This window comes from Siphateles boraxobius, unplaced genomic scaffold, assembly GCF_051911475.1.
Source record: "Siphateles boraxobius isolate OS27281-9 unplaced genomic scaffold, OSU_SipBor_1 19, whole genome shotgun sequence".
NCBI lineage: Eukaryota > Metazoa > Chordata > Actinopteri > Cypriniformes > Leuciscidae > Siphateles > Siphateles boraxobius.
In genome coordinates this window covers 4,134,100-4,151,884 of record NW_027508799.1, presented here as the reverse complement: position 1 = coordinate 4,151,884, position 17,785 = coordinate 4,134,100, and the positions used below count along the sequence as shown (strand labels likewise).

The following is a 17,785-nucleotide window of genomic DNA, read 5'->3' as shown; positions in this document are numbered from 1 at the left end:
ACCAAATCCGTGATCTAGAACCGGGGGCCCCCGGACCACCGCCGCGCCGAATTTGGGGCCGCTGCGACCTTTCGACCCCTTTTGGCCCCTGTTTTTTTGACGTCCCACGTGCAACTTATTCCATGGGGCTGTTGCTGGCCAATTAGCGTGAAAAAAGGTCAGAGGGACACGGAACTCTAGAACCCGCCCCAGGGGCCCGTGACGGGACGCATACGTCAGTTTCGGGCCGATCGGACCTTTCTGTCCACCCTTCACCGAGCACATGGCCCAATTAATGGCAGCCCTCTTGCACACACAGAAAGACATATGCTCAGTAGAACCAAAGTGAGGAGATTTTTGCACTAAAAAATGATACGCTTGGAACCGATCTAGAACCCTGCGATCCGGGATCTAGAACCGGGGGCCCCTCGACTACCAGGGCGGCGAATTTGGAGGCGGTGCGACCTTTCGACCCCTGTATTTCCGCCCTCCCACGTGCAACTTATTCAGTTTAAACTTCACAGGCGCTTCCAGGTCAAGGGGGGCTTTTTTCGGCCAAACGAGCAGTTTTGGGCACGGAACTCTAGAACCCGTCCCCGGGGCCCGTGAAGGGACGCATATGTCTGTTTCGGGCCGGTCGGGCGTTTCCTTCGAACCGTTTTGCTGAAACACATACTTAGAACCGATCTAGAACCACCAAACCCGTGATCTAGAACCGGGGGCCCCCGGACAACCGTCGTGCCGAATTTGGGGCCGCTGCGACCTTTCGACCCCTTTTGGCCCCTGATTTTTTGACGTCCCACGTGCAACTTATTCCATGGGGCTGTTGGTGGCCAATTAGCGCGAAAAAAGGTAAGAGGGACGCGGAACTCCAGAACCCGTCCCAGGGGCCCGTGACGGGACGTACGTGTCAATTTCGGGCCGATCGGACCACCGTCCACCAAGTACCTGTGAAATCGCATTGAATAAGTTGCACGTGTCACTGAACCTCGTTCGGCCCCTGGAGGTGCTAGGGGCCCGAAACTTCTTGGAAAGCTGCGTCACTCGGCCCCGGAAGGCACACAGAGAGGGGAGCGTCTAGTCACACAAAAAAACCACTTGTGGCCCAATGTCCACAGAACACCTATGAAAATCAATGGGATAAGTTGTACGTGGGACGCTTTGCCGTTCGGCCCCCGGGGGCCCTGGCGGCCCCAAACTTGATCTGCCTGCTGTCACTGGGGCCCAGAAAGACCCTGGGGGATGGAGAAAGCTGAACCATGTGTGGATCAGGCCGAACCGCCGAAACGCACACTTGGGAACCACGTAGAACCTTGAAACTAAGGATCTCGCCCCGGGGCCCGCTGGGCTACCCTCACGACGAATTTCGAGGCCCTGTGACTTTTCGGCTCAGAGTTAGAGACACAGTGACTTGAGACAAAAAACAGGTGGTTAGGGGTCAAAATAGGCACTTTGTGGTACCGAGGAAGACTACGGTGAAGTTTAGGTGGTCGAGGGACCCCATAGGCACTTCGTGGCAATGGAGAAGAAAATAGGTGGTTAGGGGTCAAAATAGGCACTTCGTGGTACTGAGGAAGACTACGGTGAAGTTTAGGTGGTTAGGGGATCCCATAGGCACTTCGTGGCAATGGAGAAGAAAATAGGTGGTTAGGGGTCAAAATAGGCACTTCGTGGTACTGAGGAAGACTACGGTGAAGTTTAGGTGGTTAGGGGACCCCATAGGCACTTCGTGGCAATGAAGAAGAAAATAGGTGGTTAGGGGTCAAAATAGGCACTTCGTGGCACTGAGGAAGACTATGGTGAAGTTTAGGTGGTTAGGGGACCCCATAGGCACTTCGTGGCAATGAAGAAGAAAATAGGTGGTTAGGGGTCAAAATAGGCACTTCGTGGTACTGAGGAGGACTATGGTGAAGAGTAGGTAGTTGGCGGACCCCAAAAGCACTTGGTGGACTCCCACGCGGTGCAATGGCACCCCCAGAGGCGTCCACAGAGAGCCTATGGTAATATATGCTAATCTCGGCCACTTTATATGCGATTTTGGAAAAGTGACACGGCAGCACTGAATAAGCAGCTCGTGTCGTCCATTTCGAGCACGCGGACCTCGAAGTGTCGGTGCTGACAATGGCAACTTAAATGAATGGGCAAAATACCACGAACAGCCTGGGTTCCCTTACTCCCCTTGGAATAAGTGGCTGTTGTAGTGTTTGGTCTGCTTCGCTTCACACTTGGCTGATCCCATCTTTTTTTCTTCTTGTATTTCTTCTAATGGTGCTTGGATGAAAAACAGGATGATTTTCACTGCTTCCTTCCATCCTTTCATCATCTTGTCATCTCTCTACTAATCATACATGCTTTGCAGTAAACCTTGTAATTGCAGTAGCTGTCCAGCAGAGCTGAGAAAGTCATGCAGTGAAAGTCTAAAACAATAAGATAATTTTGTTGTGTTTTTTTACGCTCCAGCCACTGCAGGCTCGAGAGGCCCTGCTCCTGCCCCGGCTCGTGCTACTGCCCCTGCTCCTGCCCCTGCTCCTGCCCCTTGTCCTGCTCCTCCAGCAATGTGGACCCCTGGCCAGGTGTCCCAGTCGCCTGCAGAGCTTCCTGTCCACTGGAAAGAGCAACTCCCATCTTTCCAGCAAGGCCTTCAACCCCTGTCCCTCTGCACCAGGACCATCCTCACTACAGCCACCCACAGGACTGCAGCGCCCTGCCCAGCCTCCTCTGCAGTCTCCTCCTCTGCGCCCTGCCCAGCCTCCTCTGCAGTCTCCTCCTCTGCGCCCTGCCCAGCCTCCTCTGCAGTCTCCTCCTCTGCGCCCTGCCCAGCCTCCTCTGCAGTCTCCTCCTCTGCGCCCTGTTCAGCCTCCTCTGCAGTCTCCTCCACAGCCTTCTGTCAAGCCAAGTGCTGCCTCTGCTCCTGCAACATCAACTGGGTCCAGTGTTGCAGACCAGGCTCCTGTAAGTAAGCTTCTCATTATTCGTATGCAGGTGCTGCAGCGTGATTTCCAATGACCACAAAAAAAGAGGCCGCATTTCCTCTGTGCTGGAAACTTTGCACTGGCTACCTTTTAATTGTAGATTTAATAAAAAAATTGCGCTTTAAGCCATGCAAGCTGAAATGTTTGCGGCTCGGCAGTAGCAGGGAGGATGTTTGTTTCGGCTCATTGGTATAGGGGTATGATTCTCGCTTAGGTTGCGAGAGGTCCCGGGTTCAAATCCCGGACGAGCCCATTATTAGGATTTGCTTTTAATCTCTTCAGCCTGATTAGGGCAACCAGGATATTTATATCCCGGGTTTCGGCAGAGGAACCACGTCCGCCTCTTTTAGTCTACCTGATTCCACCTAGCCTCATCGCTATCTGCCTCTCAGACAGCCAGCTATCAGGAAGTGTTGGTTCCATGGTGTAATGGTTAGCACTTTGGGCTTTGAATCCAGCGAGCCAAGTTCCAATCTCGGTAGAACCTTTTCAGGTTCTTTGCGGAAGGGTGGGAAACAACAGAGGTGATGCGCAACTGCTGACGTGGCAGTGAAATTGGCACTCTCAAACCGAGTCGGAATCGGGGAAACATGGGCTTAAAAAGCAAAGGCTTCATTTGCTCCTTGCTATCGTGCTTCTGGACTCAATGACTTAAATCTCTGCTGCTCATGGGAAAAGTTGACACACGCCAAGGTTCCATGGTGTAATGGTTAGCAGTCTGGGCTCTGAATCCAGCGATCCGAGTTCAAATCTCGGTGGGACCTGCTTTTCCAGGAATGTGTGCAGTACCTCGTTCAAAAAAACTTTTTCGGCAGCACTGAGCCGCAAGACCTCATCTAGGTAGTGCCCCTTGAAGGGGGGGCGTAAAAAGGATGGACAGCCCTGGAGAAAGCAGGCATCGATCCCACTACCTCTCGCATGCTAAGCAAGCGCTCTACCATTTGAGCTAATTCCCCTCCATGATGGAGAGAAGGTGTCCATCGCTCTCAAAGACAAAGACGAGGCGCGATCCCTAGCACGTGTGCAGGTGCTGCAGCGTGATTTCCAATGACCACAAAAAAACAGGACGCATTTCCTCTCTGCTGGCAACTTTGCACTGGCTACCTTTTAATTGTAGATTTAATCAAAAAATTGCGCTTTGAATCCAGCGATCCGAGTTCAAATCTCGGTGGAACCTTTTTAGGTTCTTTGCGGAAGGGAGGGAAAAAACAGAGGTGATGCGCAACTGCTGACGTGGCGGTGAAATTGGCACTCTCAAACCGAGTCGGAATTGGGGAAACATGGGCTTAAAAAGCAAAGGCTTCATCTGCTTCTTCCTATCGTGCTTCTGTACTCAATGACTTAAATCCTTGCTATCGTGCTTCTGGACTCAATGACTTAAATCCTGCTTCTCATGGGAAAAGTTGACACACGCCAAGGTTCCATGGTGTAATGGTTAGCACTCTGGGCTCTGAATCCAGCGATCTGAGTTCAAATCTCGGTGGGACCTGCTTTTGCCAGGAATGTGTGCAGTACCTCGTTTGAAAAAACTTTTTCGGCAGCACTGAGCCGCAAGAGCTCATCTAGGTAGTGCCCCTTGAAGGGGGGCGTAAAAAGGATGGACAGCACTGGAGAATGCAGACATCGATCCCACTACCTCTCGCTTGCGCCTACTGCTTCCTACCGATTGAGCCAAAGTAAGCCCAAAGTAAGCCCACGTGAGCCAATCGTGTTTCTCTGCTGTGGCTTACTTTTGACCAATCGCGTTCTCTCCTGTGGCTTACTTTTGACCAATCGTGTTTCTCTCCTGTGGCTTACTTTTGACCAATCGCCTTTCTCTCCTGTGGCTTACTTTTGACCAATCGCGTTTCTCTCCTGTGGCTTACTTTTGACCAATCGGCGACCGCTATTATTAGGCAAGGCAAGGCAAGTTTATTTATATAGCACATTTCATACACAATGGTAATTCAAAGTGCTTTACATAGAAGAAATTAAAATAATCAAAAGAAATCAGAATAATTAAAACAGATTGGAACAAAAGATAAAATACAGAAATAATCAAATGAAATCAGAATAATTAAAACATAAAATAAAATACAGTGCAAACAGTCGGACGAACAGTGGCACAGTGCTCATTCAGTAAATGCACAGTTAAACAGATGTGTTTTGAGTCTGGATTTGAATGTGACTACTGTAGGAGCACATCTGATCTCTTCTGGAAGCTGGTTCCAGCTGCGGCTGGCATAGTAGCTAAAAGCAGACTCGCCATGCTTAGAGTGAACCCTTGGTATTTCTAGCCGATGTGATCCTAATGATCTGAGTGATCTGTTGGGTTTATATTCACTGAGCATATCCTAGGCCATTGAATGATTTATATACCAGTAATAATACTTTAAAATCAATCCTAAATGTAACTGGCAGCCAGTGTAAAGACCTGAGGACTGGTGTGATGTGTTCATATTTTCTGGTTCTGCTCAGAATCCTAGCAGCAGCGTTCTGTATGAGCTGCAACTGTCTTATGGTCTTTTTGGGAAGGCCAGTGAGAAGTCCATTACAATAATCCACCCTACTGGTGATGAAAGCATGCACAAGTTTTTCTAAGTCTTGACTGGAAACAAAGCATCTAATTCTTGCAATATTTTTCAGGTGATAATATGCTGATTTAGTTATTGCTTTGACATGACTACTGAAACTAAGGTCTGACTCTAGAGACACACCCAGATTCCTGACTTGATTTTTAGTTGTTTGACCCCTAGACTGAAGGTATGCGTTCACCTTGAGAACTTCATCTTTGTTTCCAAACGCAATGACTTCAGTTTTGTCTTTGTTTAACTGAAGAAAGTTTTGGCACATCCATTGATGTTTACTTCATCAATGCATTGGCAAAGGGAGTCAATGGGGCTGTAATCATTAGGCGATAGGGATAAGTAGAGCTGTGTGTCGTCTGCATAGCTATGGTAAGCGATTTGGTTCTTTCTCATTATTTGGCTCATTGGGAGCATGTACAGGTTGAATAGGAGTGGCGCAAGAATTGAGCCTTGAGGGACTCCGCATGTCATGGATGTCCACTCAGACTTATGGTCTCCTATACTCACATAATAACCTCTGCCTCCTAAGTATGACCTGAACCATTTTAGGACTATCCCAGAAAGCCCGACCCAGTTTTCCAGCCTGTCAAGAAGTATTTTGTGATCGACAGTGTCAAATGCAGCACTGAGGTCGAGTAGTACCAGCACTGATAATTTGCCTGTATCAGTATTTAAGCGAATATCATTTATTATCTTTATGAGCGCGGCCTCTGTACTGTGGTGCGGTCGGAAACCAGATTGAAAATGGTCAAAGTATCCATTCGAGCTTAAGAATTTGTTCAGCTGATTGAAGACAACTTTTTCAATGATCTTGCCTATGAAAGGAAGATTTGATATCGGTCTATAGTTGTTTAATATGGTCTTATCCAGATTGCTCTTTTTCAGGAGGGGCTTGACGACAGCAGTTTTCAGGGAGGTCGGAAAACTCCCAGAGAGAAGTGAGGCATTTACCACTTCCAGGAGATCTGCTTCTAAGCTGTGTAACACATTTTGAAAAAAGATGTGGGAAGTGCGTCAAGGGCGCAGGTTGATGTTTTTAGTTGCTGTACGGTTTCTTCCAAAATTTTGCCATCAATTTCTTCGAAATCAGACATAGTGGCTACTTTTTTCGTGCTGTTGTCTGATCTGCCTGACCCCAGCGCAACTCAAGGATGAGCTGATCACCTTTCTGATATTATTGATTTTCTCAGAGAAGAAAGAAGTAAACTCACTGCACTTTCTCACTGAGAGCATTTCACTGGGAATCTGGCTTGGGGGGGTTGTCAGTCTCTCTACAGTAGCAAAAAGAGTGCGCGTGTTGTTTATATTGCTGTTTATAATAATCGAGAAAAAGTCTGTCTAGCTTTGCTTAGTTCCTTATTGAAAGCATGGATGCTGTCTTTGTAGATGTTATAATGGACTACAAGTTTTGTCTTCCGCCACATGCGCTCTGCTTTTCTGCATTGTCTTTTCATATTTTGCACTGCTGTTGAGTTTCTCCAAGGTGCTTTTTGTCTGCCACTCTTCTTCCTGACTTTCACAGGAGCAATATCATCAATTACACTCTTAACTTTTGAGTTAAAAGAATCAAGGAGAAAATCAACAGAGTCAGCAGATATGCTTGGTGTTAAAGATATAGCCTTCATAAATAGTACACTAGTGTTCTCATTTAAGCATCTCTTCTTGACAGACACAGATCTAGCTTCAATGGCAGGAGAGATCAATATATCAAAGAAAATACAAAAATGATCAGACAGTGCTACATCCTTAATAACAATTGATGAAATGTTTAGACCCTTACTGATAAGTAAATCTAGAGTGTGTCCACGATTATGTGTGGGTCCATGTACATGCTGAGTCAGATCAAAAGTTTTTAAAACAGTTTTGATTTCTTTTGCCATATTGTTTTCTGCATTATCTATGTGAATGTTAAAATCTCCAGCAATGGCAAAGCAGTCAAACTCTGAGGAAATTGTTGATAACAGTTCTGTTAAGTTCTCAGCAAAAGCTGGAGAGTATTTTGGAGGCCTGTAAACAATGATAAGTAAAATGCGTGGAGCACCTTTTAACACAATACCCAGATACTCGAAAGACGGGTAATTCCCAAATGATATTTGCTTACATTGATAGACATCTTTATAAAGAGCAGCTAAACCTCCGCCTCTTCTGACAGCTCTGCAGATACTCATACAAGTAAAGTTAGGAGGGGCTGTTTCATTGAGGACTGTTGCACTGCAACTTTCTTCTAGCCAAGTTTCATTTAGCAACATAAAATCCAGGTTGTATGTGGTTATTAAGTCGTTGACTAAAAGTGATTTATTTTTAAGTGAGCGGATGTTTAAAAGTGCTAACTTAACAGTCTTACTTTTTGTCCCCACAGCAATCTTGGTATGTCGTGTAATAGGCACCAGATTAGATGGGTTTGCTGTACGGCTTTTGAAGGCCTTAGACTTTCTATCATGTAATCGAACAGCAATAGAAAAAGATACAGGCACACTGGGTTCCCGCTTGTTCTGTAAACATTTGAGAAAGTTATTGTTATCATAGCGGGGACCCGACACATATCACTGAGAGCTGGTATCAGTTGTTTTTGGTTCACCTCGAGCCGCTGGAGGAGGGTGTGGGCCCTGGCACTGTGGCAGAGGCCGAAGAGCTCTCACAGGAGGAGGGGGAGGAGGAGGAGGAGGGGGAGGGGGAGGGCGAGCTGGGCCCGCAGGCTTTGGTGGTTGTGGGGCCTGGCGTTTTTTGGTTGGTATCTGGGGGCTCGCAGCAAAAGAGTGGGATAGTCTAGTTCCAGCATGCACCAGTTGTTCCATTTTCTCTGAGAAGCACAGAAGTGGAGATGCTGGAGAGAGTGATAATGTTTCCGGTGAGAGGGATTTTTGCTCTGGTGTTATTGGAGGCTGTAATATGCTGTCCTGGTTTCCCTGGCTGTTTTCCAGAAAGTCGTCTATGGGTGCTGTATCTTGGAGCAGTGCTGGTATGTCACAGTCTGTCCGTGGTGAGCTCTGTGGGCAGGGCTCAGCTGAGATTGTGTCCGTGAGCAGAGGTTGTTGTGGCTGAGTGGTGTTATCACTGTCCTTGTGTGATGTGTCAACCGCATGTCCATTCAGGTGCTGAAGTGAAATCCTGTGGTCATTCATACTGTATCCAGGTGTGTGTGTGCCATTCAGGTTGAGTGGATTGGCACACATTGCAGAAGGATGACGGAGGGAGAAGTAGATATTGTCCTTTAGCACTCTTGAACCAAGTTTGTTTGGGTGGTGGCCATCCTGTTGAAACAGTTGCCTCTGACTCCAGAAAAGATTGAAGTTATCAATAAAGTTCACTCCTTTTATATTGCAGGTTTTTTGCAGCCATGTATTAAGCCCAAGCAACCGTGAAAACCTGTTTGTTCCTCTTGCTGGGAGTGGTCCACTGATGAATGTTTGAACTTTCAGTCTTTTAAGTGTTTCAAAAAGTTCATTGAAATCCTTTTTAAGAAGTTCCGACTGCTCTTTATGAATATCATTCTTCCCCACATGAATGATGAGTCGATTTGCAGTCTTATGTTTCATCAGAATGTTCTGAAGTTCCCTGTTTACATCAGAAGTTGTTGCTTGTGGAAGGCAGCACGTTGTTGTATCCCTGCTATTAATGTTTCTGATTACGGAGTCGCCCACTATCAGAGTCCTGGGCTCGGCTGCACTGTGAGCTGAGTGCCGCTGTCTGCTCGACCTTGAGCTCCAGTTAGCATCAGTGTTAGCTACTGGCTGATTCTGTCTGTGTGCGATCACATTCATCAAATTTGGGGATTCCTCATTCATTAATACTTCAAATCTGTTCTCAAGATGTATAGGCGGTGGTAGGAGACCAGTGTTTGCAGTCCTTGTCAGAGCCGTATCTGGGGTAGAGGATGCTACTGCAGTAATATGTGATGCTCATGACAATCTGATGTCTCGAGTGCCTTTGGGTCTCGCACCCTGTTTGTGCCATCGATTAGTAAAACGATCGGCTTGTTTCTCTACACTCAGTATGGCCTGTCGAGAAGCACTAGATTCATGGGACTCACCGGCTGAATGCTGAGAACGTCCATGACGAAGCTCTGTTGTGTGTTCCGTCTGGTTTGGTGGTCCCGCAATTAACTTTGTTTCAAGAATTGCAATCCTTTGTAAAAGTCTGTGGCAGTTGGAGCAGCAGGTAGATTCCAGAGGAGGCATTTTCTTATCCTTATGAATGTAGGCAGTTGTGTTTTCTCTTCCCCGGAATGTAAGCTTTCAGTGGGAGGCTGGTCGAATAAAATAATTCTGCTTTTTTTTGTAGTAATCCAAGCGTTTGAGCACTGTGCTGATTTGCTGAAGTTAAAATTAGGCGATAAAAGGAGATAAATTATAGAAATATAAAAGCGATAGAGCAAAGCGCGGAGCAGTAAGCGAGAGCGTCCGAACAGTAGCTGAGCAGGAAGTAGTCGTCATCCGTAGTAATTATCGTCATCTTTGCAACAGGTAAGTCTATTCTTCACGACTGTATAATCGATCATTATTTATTCATAAACAGTGTTTGTTTTTAGACAATTAAACATGCCAATAAAGCTAGCTAGCGTGTAATAGCACACGTTTTCTTCTGTACATGTGAACCTGCAACTTTACCATGATATACAGTAAAAAACATGCCACTACTGTCAAGATAATTAGCCGACCGCTAATTAAGCTATATCCTCCTTAAACCATTTTTTTTTGTTGTTGTTAATTTAGTATTTTTTTGTGTCATTCATTACATTATTTTGAGCACAAGAAGATTTTTACTAAAACCTTTAAAAAAAAAAGTTTAATTCATATATGTTATACTATACTATGTTATACACCAGTATACATATTTATGTTATCTTTTTAAATACTATGTTATACATATTTAAAAAGACATGAATAGGCAAAAACTGTCAGGATACAGGCACAGAGGCGGAGGTAAGTGAAAGCAAACGTGAGTTTATTTACAGTGATATATGTGCAGAGACAAAGTTCATGTGCAGGTGCGTTGACGATCACGTCGTGCAGAGGATCCCAGGTGAGCAGACCCTTCTTCAGAGAGTTGAACGTGGGTAGACAATGTCCAGTGATACGAATACTTTTCTGTTTCAGATCCAGGGAGGAACAGGGAGATCTCGGTGGACACGTGGAGCACTTGGATTCAAATTGCAGGACTCGGGAAACAGGGAACCAGACTGGAATACTGGAGACAGCAAGACAGGGAGACAAAGGTGAGTATATTCAGGGGTGAGTATAGTTACGTGATGGATCTTCGTTGGCAGACTTGGAAACTTCGGGAAATCGTGGGTAACGGTCTTCTCCTGTTGGAGGCTTGACAATGACTGGGGTGTGCGTGAGTGTTTTATAGGGCTGGGTAACGAGGTGACTGATTGTGAACAGGTGTGACTGGTTAATATTCCGGGGAGAGTGACCTTTGAGTGGTGGATGGGAATGAATCTGATTGATTCCTGACACTACCCCCTCCTCCAGCGTCCGCGCCAGCGGACCTAGGACCCCGACGTCGTGGGGGTCTACCTCGAGGTCGAGGAGCAGGTTTGTCAGGGTGTTGTTCGTGGAAGGCAGTGAGTAGCATGGGATCAAGGATGTCCTTACGAGGTATCCAACACCTCTCTTCCGGTCCATAATTTTCCTAGTCAACCAGATACTCGAGTAGACCACCCCGACGTCGGGAGTCCAGGATCTCTCTTACAGCGAAGATGGATTCTGTTTCAATAGGGGGTACCGGAGGATTTTCATCTTGTGCTAGATCTGTAGAGGGGACTGGAACAGGTGAGTGATGGGGCTTCAGGAGGGAAACATGGAATGAGGGGTGGATGCGGAAGTGACTTGGCAGACGGAGCTGGTAGGTAACTGGATTGATTTGTCTTGTTATGGGAAATGGACCGATGTATCTTGGACTTAACTTGCGACAGGGTAGTCTCAACCGGATATCTTTTGTTGAGAGCCAAACCAATTGTCCAGGTTGGTATTCGGGGGTGTTGCTTCGGTGAGTGTCTGCAAAGTGACTGTGACGGTTTATGGCTTGTTGGAGGTGATGGTGAGCTTGGTTCCATATTCTCTCACTGTCCCGGAACCAGGCGTTAACTGCTGGGACTTCTGAGGGTTCCCCGGACCACAGGAACAGTGGAGGTTGGTAACCCAGAATGCATTGGAACGGAGTCAGGTTGGTGGAGGTTTGTCTAAGGGAATTTTGGGCATACTCTGCCCACACGAGGTAACGACTCCAGAGGTGCTGATTGGCATGGCAGAAAGTTCGGAGGAAACGGCTGACATCCTGGATTTTTCGTTCTGCCTGACCATTAGCCTGTGGGTGATACCCTGAAGTGAGACTTACGGTGACATTCATCAGTGCAAAGAAGGCTCGCCAAACTTTTGAAATGAATTGAGGCCCCCTATCTGATACAATGTCCTCTGGGAGGCCGAAATTCTGGAAGACATGTTCCATTAAAAGTTCTGCGGTTGCAAATGCTGTGGGTAAGTTTCTCAGGGGAATCAGCTTACACGCTTTCGAAAAGCGGTCGACGGCCACCAGGATGCAGGTGTTCTCTTCGGAGGGTGGAAGATCAGTCACAAAATCCACCCCAATGTGCGACCAGGGTCTTTGGGGAACGGGTAGAGGCATGAGTTTTCCTGCGGGCAAATGACGAGGGTTTTTGTTCATTGCACATAGGATGCACCCCTGGATGAATGATTTGAGGTCTCGGAGCATGTTGGGCCACCAGTAGCAGTTTTGGAGAGTGGAGCAGGTTTTGGTGACTCCTGGGTGACCCGTACCAACGGAGGAGTGCGCTGAGGAGATAAGTGATATACGGAATTCATCGGGTACGTAGATTTTCCCAGCTGGGCATTCCGTAGGACTGGGTTGGTTTCGAGACAATTCCATCAGTTGTTCGTTTAAGTCCCACTGAATGGGATTGACAAAGATTTTCTCTGGCAAGATGTTCTCGGGTTCTTCATAGTGAGTTTCAGGAGCATGGAGACGAGACAGAGCATCCGCTCGGACGTTCTTGGAGCCTGGACGATAGGAGATCTGGAAGTGAAATCGAGTGAAGAAAAGCGCCCATCTAGCCTGGCGTGGATTGAGTCGTTTTGCTTCTTTCAGATACTGGAGGTTCTTATGGTGGGTGAGAACCAGGAACGGGTGTTTGGCGCCCTCCAACCAGTGTCGCCATTCTTCAAGCGCAAGTTTTACCGCCAGGAGTTCCCGATTGCCAATATCATAGTTTACTTCGGCGGGTGACAACTTGTGGGAGAAGAACGCACATGGCATAGGTTTGGGTGACAAATTGGAATACTGAGACAACACTGCTCCTACTCCAGTGGTGGAGGCATCGACTTCTACGATGAACATCTCTTCGGGATTAGGATGTCGGAGTAGAGGGGCAGTGGTGAAGGCGGTTTTCAAAGACTGGAATGCGTGGTCGGCTTCCTCAGTCCAGAGCAGCGTTTTTGGCTTTCCCTTTAGGAGTGACGTTAGAGGAGCTGTTAGCAGGCTGTACTGGTAAACGAACCTCCGATAAAAGTTGGCAAAGCCAAGGAATCTTTGCAATTCTTTTACCGTCTGTGGGGTTGGCCAGGAAGTGATCGCCTTGGTCTTGCGATCGTCCATCTGTACTCCTCTTTCACTGAGTTGATAGCCTAGGAATTCGACTGAAGTTTGGTGAAATGAGCATTTTTCTGCTTTTAGGAACAAAGAGAACTCACGTAGCCGTTGGAGGACTAAGGAGACGTGTCGTTGGTGTTCCACTGGATCCTTGGAATAGATTAAAATGTCATCGATGTAGATTATTACGAATCGGTTCAGATAATCTCAGAGTACCTCGTCCATAAAGCTTTGAAAGATGGAAGGAGCGTTGACCAGTCCATACGGCATAACCAAATATTCGTAGTGGCCAGCAGGGGTGATGAACGCGGTTTTCCATTCGTCGCCTTCTCGAATTCGGATGAGGTTATATGCACTCCTCAAGTCCAGTTTAGTGAACATCTTGGCCTCACGCAGCTGCTCCAGTGAGGAAGGAACCAACGGTAGTGGATAGCTGAGCTTCAAGGTTATTCTGTTCAGGGTTCGATAGTCGATACAAGGACGTAGTCCGCCATCCTTCTTAGGAACAAAGAAAAAGCTGGCAGCAGCAGGTGACGTGGAGGAACGGATATACCCCTGTTTCAGAGCCTCTTCAATGTACTGTTGCATGGCTTTCTGTTCGGGAATAGACAGGGAGTAGATTCGTCCCTTAGGAATGGGTTCTCCTGGAACAAGGTCGATCGCACAATCCCAAGCTCGATGAGGGGGTAATTTAGCAGCCTCGACAGGATTGAACACATCTGCAAACGAGGAATAACAGGTAGGTATGGAAACGGACAGACTCTCAGTGGGGCTTTCGATGGAGGTTGAGTTTACTGGGACAATGTTAGGTGCATCAACGATGGATGTGGTCGCCAACTCGGCAGTTCTGGATGCACACCTACACCCCCAGTTCAGGATCTTACCAGATGACCAGTTGATATTGGGTTGATGTCGAATAAGCCATGGGCGACCCAGAATTAGATCAGTCTGACTGTTCTCTAATATGAAAGGTTCAAAAAGTTCGTGATGTGTATTTTCGACACCCAGGATGATGGGTTTAATCTGAGCTGTGACATACCCCTTATTTATGGTTTCACCCGTCACTGCATGGATGGAGTATGGTCTGGCGGTGGCTGATTTCTCGAGCTGGAGTATTTGGCAGATCCTTCCGGAAATGAAGTTTCCTGCCGACCCGGAGTCCACTATGGCTGTGGCAGAAACATGGAAAGTTGTGGATTTTAAGATCACTGAAATAGTTAGTGGGGCTGATACCGAATCGGCCGTAAAGACAGAACTCACAAGCATTCTGGGGGGTCGAGTCGGACATGACTGACGAAAGTGTCCTCCCATTCCACAATACAGACAGTTCACGGCGCCGGGCACGTTCCGCTGGGGACAGTCGGTAAGTATCCAATTGCATCTTTTCTCCATCTGCTTCGGGCGGAGCTTCCGTGGGATACTGAGAATTACTAGTGGGTCGGCGATTTTCTAGATAACAGCCCTGAGATCGTTGATGCACACGGAGAGCTTGTTGGATAAATTTTTCAACACCCAGACTGTCATCATATATCGCCATTTGCAGACGGAGAGCAGGATTCAGACCACGTCAGTAAACAGAAATGAGCGCCTTCTCGTTCCACCCACTTGCAGATGCTAAAGTGCGAAATTCCAATGAATACTCAGAAACCGATCTTCGACCTTGGTATAGTTGCAGTAGTTTGTCACTGGTGGAAGAATCATCAACTGGTCGTCCGAAAACTTCTTTAAAATGGTCTACAAACCCTTGTACCGATGAGGTTGTAGTGGACTCCTGTAACCACATGGTTTCAGCCCATCTCAAAGCAGCCCCGGATAACTGTTGGATGATAAAAGCGATTTTCGATCTTTCTGTGGGATATAACTGATTTTGCTGTTCCAGAGCGAGCGAACACTGAAGCAGGAACCCGTTGCAATCCTCCACCCGTCCGGAGAATGGCGCTGGACGTGATGCTTGGTTAGCGAAGCATATCATCGAAGAAGTGGAGTCTGCGGAAGTGCTGAGCGTAGACTGACCGGAATTTTGAACAGCGGCTGTAGACTGTACAGGGTTATCACCATGGCGGGTAGCTTCCATCGCGCTGTTTAACTTTTCTGTTCTGGTCAAGCCTTCTGTCAGGATACAGGCACAGAGGCGGAGGTAAGTGAAAGCAAAAGTGAGTTTATTTACAGTGATATATGTGCAGAGACAAAGTTCATGTGCAGGTGCGTTGACGATCACGTCGTGCAGAGGATCCCAGGTGAGCAGACCCTTCTTCAGAGAGTTGGACGTGGGTAGACAATGTCCAGTGATACGAATACTTTTCTGTTTCAGATCCAGGGAGGAACAGGGAGATCTCAGTGGACACGTGGATTCAAATGGCAGGACTCGGGAAACAGGGAACCAGACTGGAATACTGGAGACAGCAAGACAGGGAGACAAAGGTGAGTATATTCAGGGGTGAGTATAGTTACGTGATGGATCTTCGTTGGCAGACTTGGAAACTTCGGGAAATCGTGGGTAACGGTCTTCTCCTGTTGGAGGCTTGACAATGACTGGGGTGTGCGTGAGTGTTTTATAGGGCTGGGTAACGAGGTGACTGATTGTGAACAGGTGTGACTGGTTAATATTCCGGGGAGAGTGACCTTTGAGTGGTGGATGGGAATGAATCTGATTGATTCCTGACAAAAACAAGTGTTTTTTTGTTTCAACAAATGATTCTCAACTATGTTATAAAAGATATACCAAAACGATTTGATATACCATTTTAAGTTTTAGATCTGTTTGATGATCATATTATTATGAATTGTCATAAACGCCTTTATGTAATATTTGGTGTTTCTTAGTAATCTCTGCCACAAAAGCTAAACAAAACAAAACGATTTAAGCATGGCATGATACCAGCAAGATTGTACCAAGAAGTGTTATTTATTTTCTTATTAATTAGTTCATCACACTATTTACAATTTGTACACAAGGCAATTCAAAGTGATTCACAGTTGTATAAAAAACAATAATGCTTATGCTCATAATAATAATAATCATTAATTATTATAATATTATAATAATTAATTACATAAAAAAAATGCTGTAGTAAAATACTTTCAGTCGGAATATGACAGCTATGTAACGTTCTGTTTATGCCTGTGTCCTTTCAGATTATGTATGCATACCCGGTTTTACGAAGAACCTCTGAGGGTCGACTCCTTATGGGGCCAACTGAGGAGGCCAATAGGAGGAAGATCGTGTTGGCAGGGAGGGCCAGGTGTAAAGAGGAGGTCTTGGCTGAGGCCACTGCCTTTGGGAGGCAGAATGGAGGGAATCCTGGAGACCAGTCCCTGGTTCTGGCTCACTGCAAGATCCAGTTTGGGAAACACCAGGGTCAGAGGTTCCTGTGGCTGCTGAAGAACTCACTGTGGTATGCCTGCTATCTGGTCAGCAGCATTTTGGGGGAGGAGGAGAGGGACAACCCGCTGTCGGACAACAAACACCTGTTCCTCAGATACACCTCGCAGATCAGGGAGGTAGGCGAGGCTGTAGAGGTGTATCAGAAAAAAACAGGCCATGCTGCAGGATGCCCACAGGACAGGAGACTCTTGGTGTCTGATGGTGGAGTTTGGGGATTTTAAGGGTAGGTCAATAAAGGAGGTGTATGAGGACCCAAGCAAGGAGGCCCAGGCTCTCATCACCTACCTGAAGAAGGCAAAGGCCGGGCCTAACACCAATATGGCCCTTTTCAAAGCATACGTGCTGAAGAGGCAGGCTCCAGCCCACGTGCCCACCGCCACTGTGCCCACTGCATCTGTCCTCACTGCTGCTGTGCCCACTGCCACTGTGTCTGTTCCTCCTCCACCTACTGCCACTAAGAACAGCCCACTGCTGGCGACCAATGTGAAGGCCCTGTTGGCGCGGGGGAAGCATTTATTTGCTTCACAGCTGGCACAAAAGATTTTGTCTCCAGCCAAACCCTGTAAGTGGGTAAGTTTTTTCTTTTTTCTCCAGCCACTGCAGGCTCGAGAGGCCCTGCTCCTGCCCCGGCTCGTGCTACTGCCCCTGCTCCTGCCCCTTATCCTGCTCCTCCAGCATTGTGGACCCCTGGCCAGGTGTCCCAGTCGCCTGCAGAGCTTCCTGTCCACTGGAAAGAGCAACTCCCATCTTTCCAGCAAGGCTTTCAACCCCTGTCCCTCTGCACCAAGACCATCCTCACTACAGCCACCCACAGGACTGCAGCGCCCTGCCCAGCCTCCTCTGCAGTCTCCTCCTCTGCACCCTGCCCAGCCTCCTCTGCAGTCTCCTCCTCTGCGCCCTGCCCAGCCTCCTCTGCAGTCTCCTCCTCTGCGCCCTGCCCAGCCTCCTCTGCAGTCTCCTCCTCTGCGCCCTGCTCAGCCTCCTCTGCAGTCTCCTCCACAGCCTTCTGTCCAGCCAAGTGCTGCCTCTGCTCCTGCAACATCAACTGGGTCCAGTGTTGCAGACCAGGCTCCTGTAAGTAAGCTTCTCATTATTCGTGTGCAGGTCCTGCAGCGTGATTTCCAATGACCACAAAAAAAGAGGCCCCATTTCCTCTGTGCTGGAAACTTTGCACTGGCTACCTTTTAATTGTTGATTTAATCAAAAAATTGCGCTTTAAGCCATGGAAGCTGAAATGTTTGCGGCCCGACAGCAGCAGGGAGGATGTATATTTC

General features: G+C 47.4%; 2 non-coding genes across 2 annotated transcripts; both read left to right on the top strand.

The window, feature by feature from the left end:
* Nucleotides 1–3,643: 3,643 nt before the first annotated feature.
* trnaq-cug (transfer RNA glutamine (anticodon CUG)) lies at nucleotides 3,644–3,715 on the top strand. Its single transcript has one exon. It is a non-coding gene; the product is annotated as a tRNA-Gln (tRNA).
* Nucleotides 3,716–4,368: 653 nt separating this feature from the next.
* Nucleotides 4,369–4,440, top strand: trnaq-cug (transfer RNA glutamine (anticodon CUG)). The gene has a single exon. It is a non-coding gene; the product is annotated as a tRNA-Gln (tRNA).
* The last annotated feature ends 13,345 nt before the right edge of the window (nucleotides 4,441–17,785 follow it).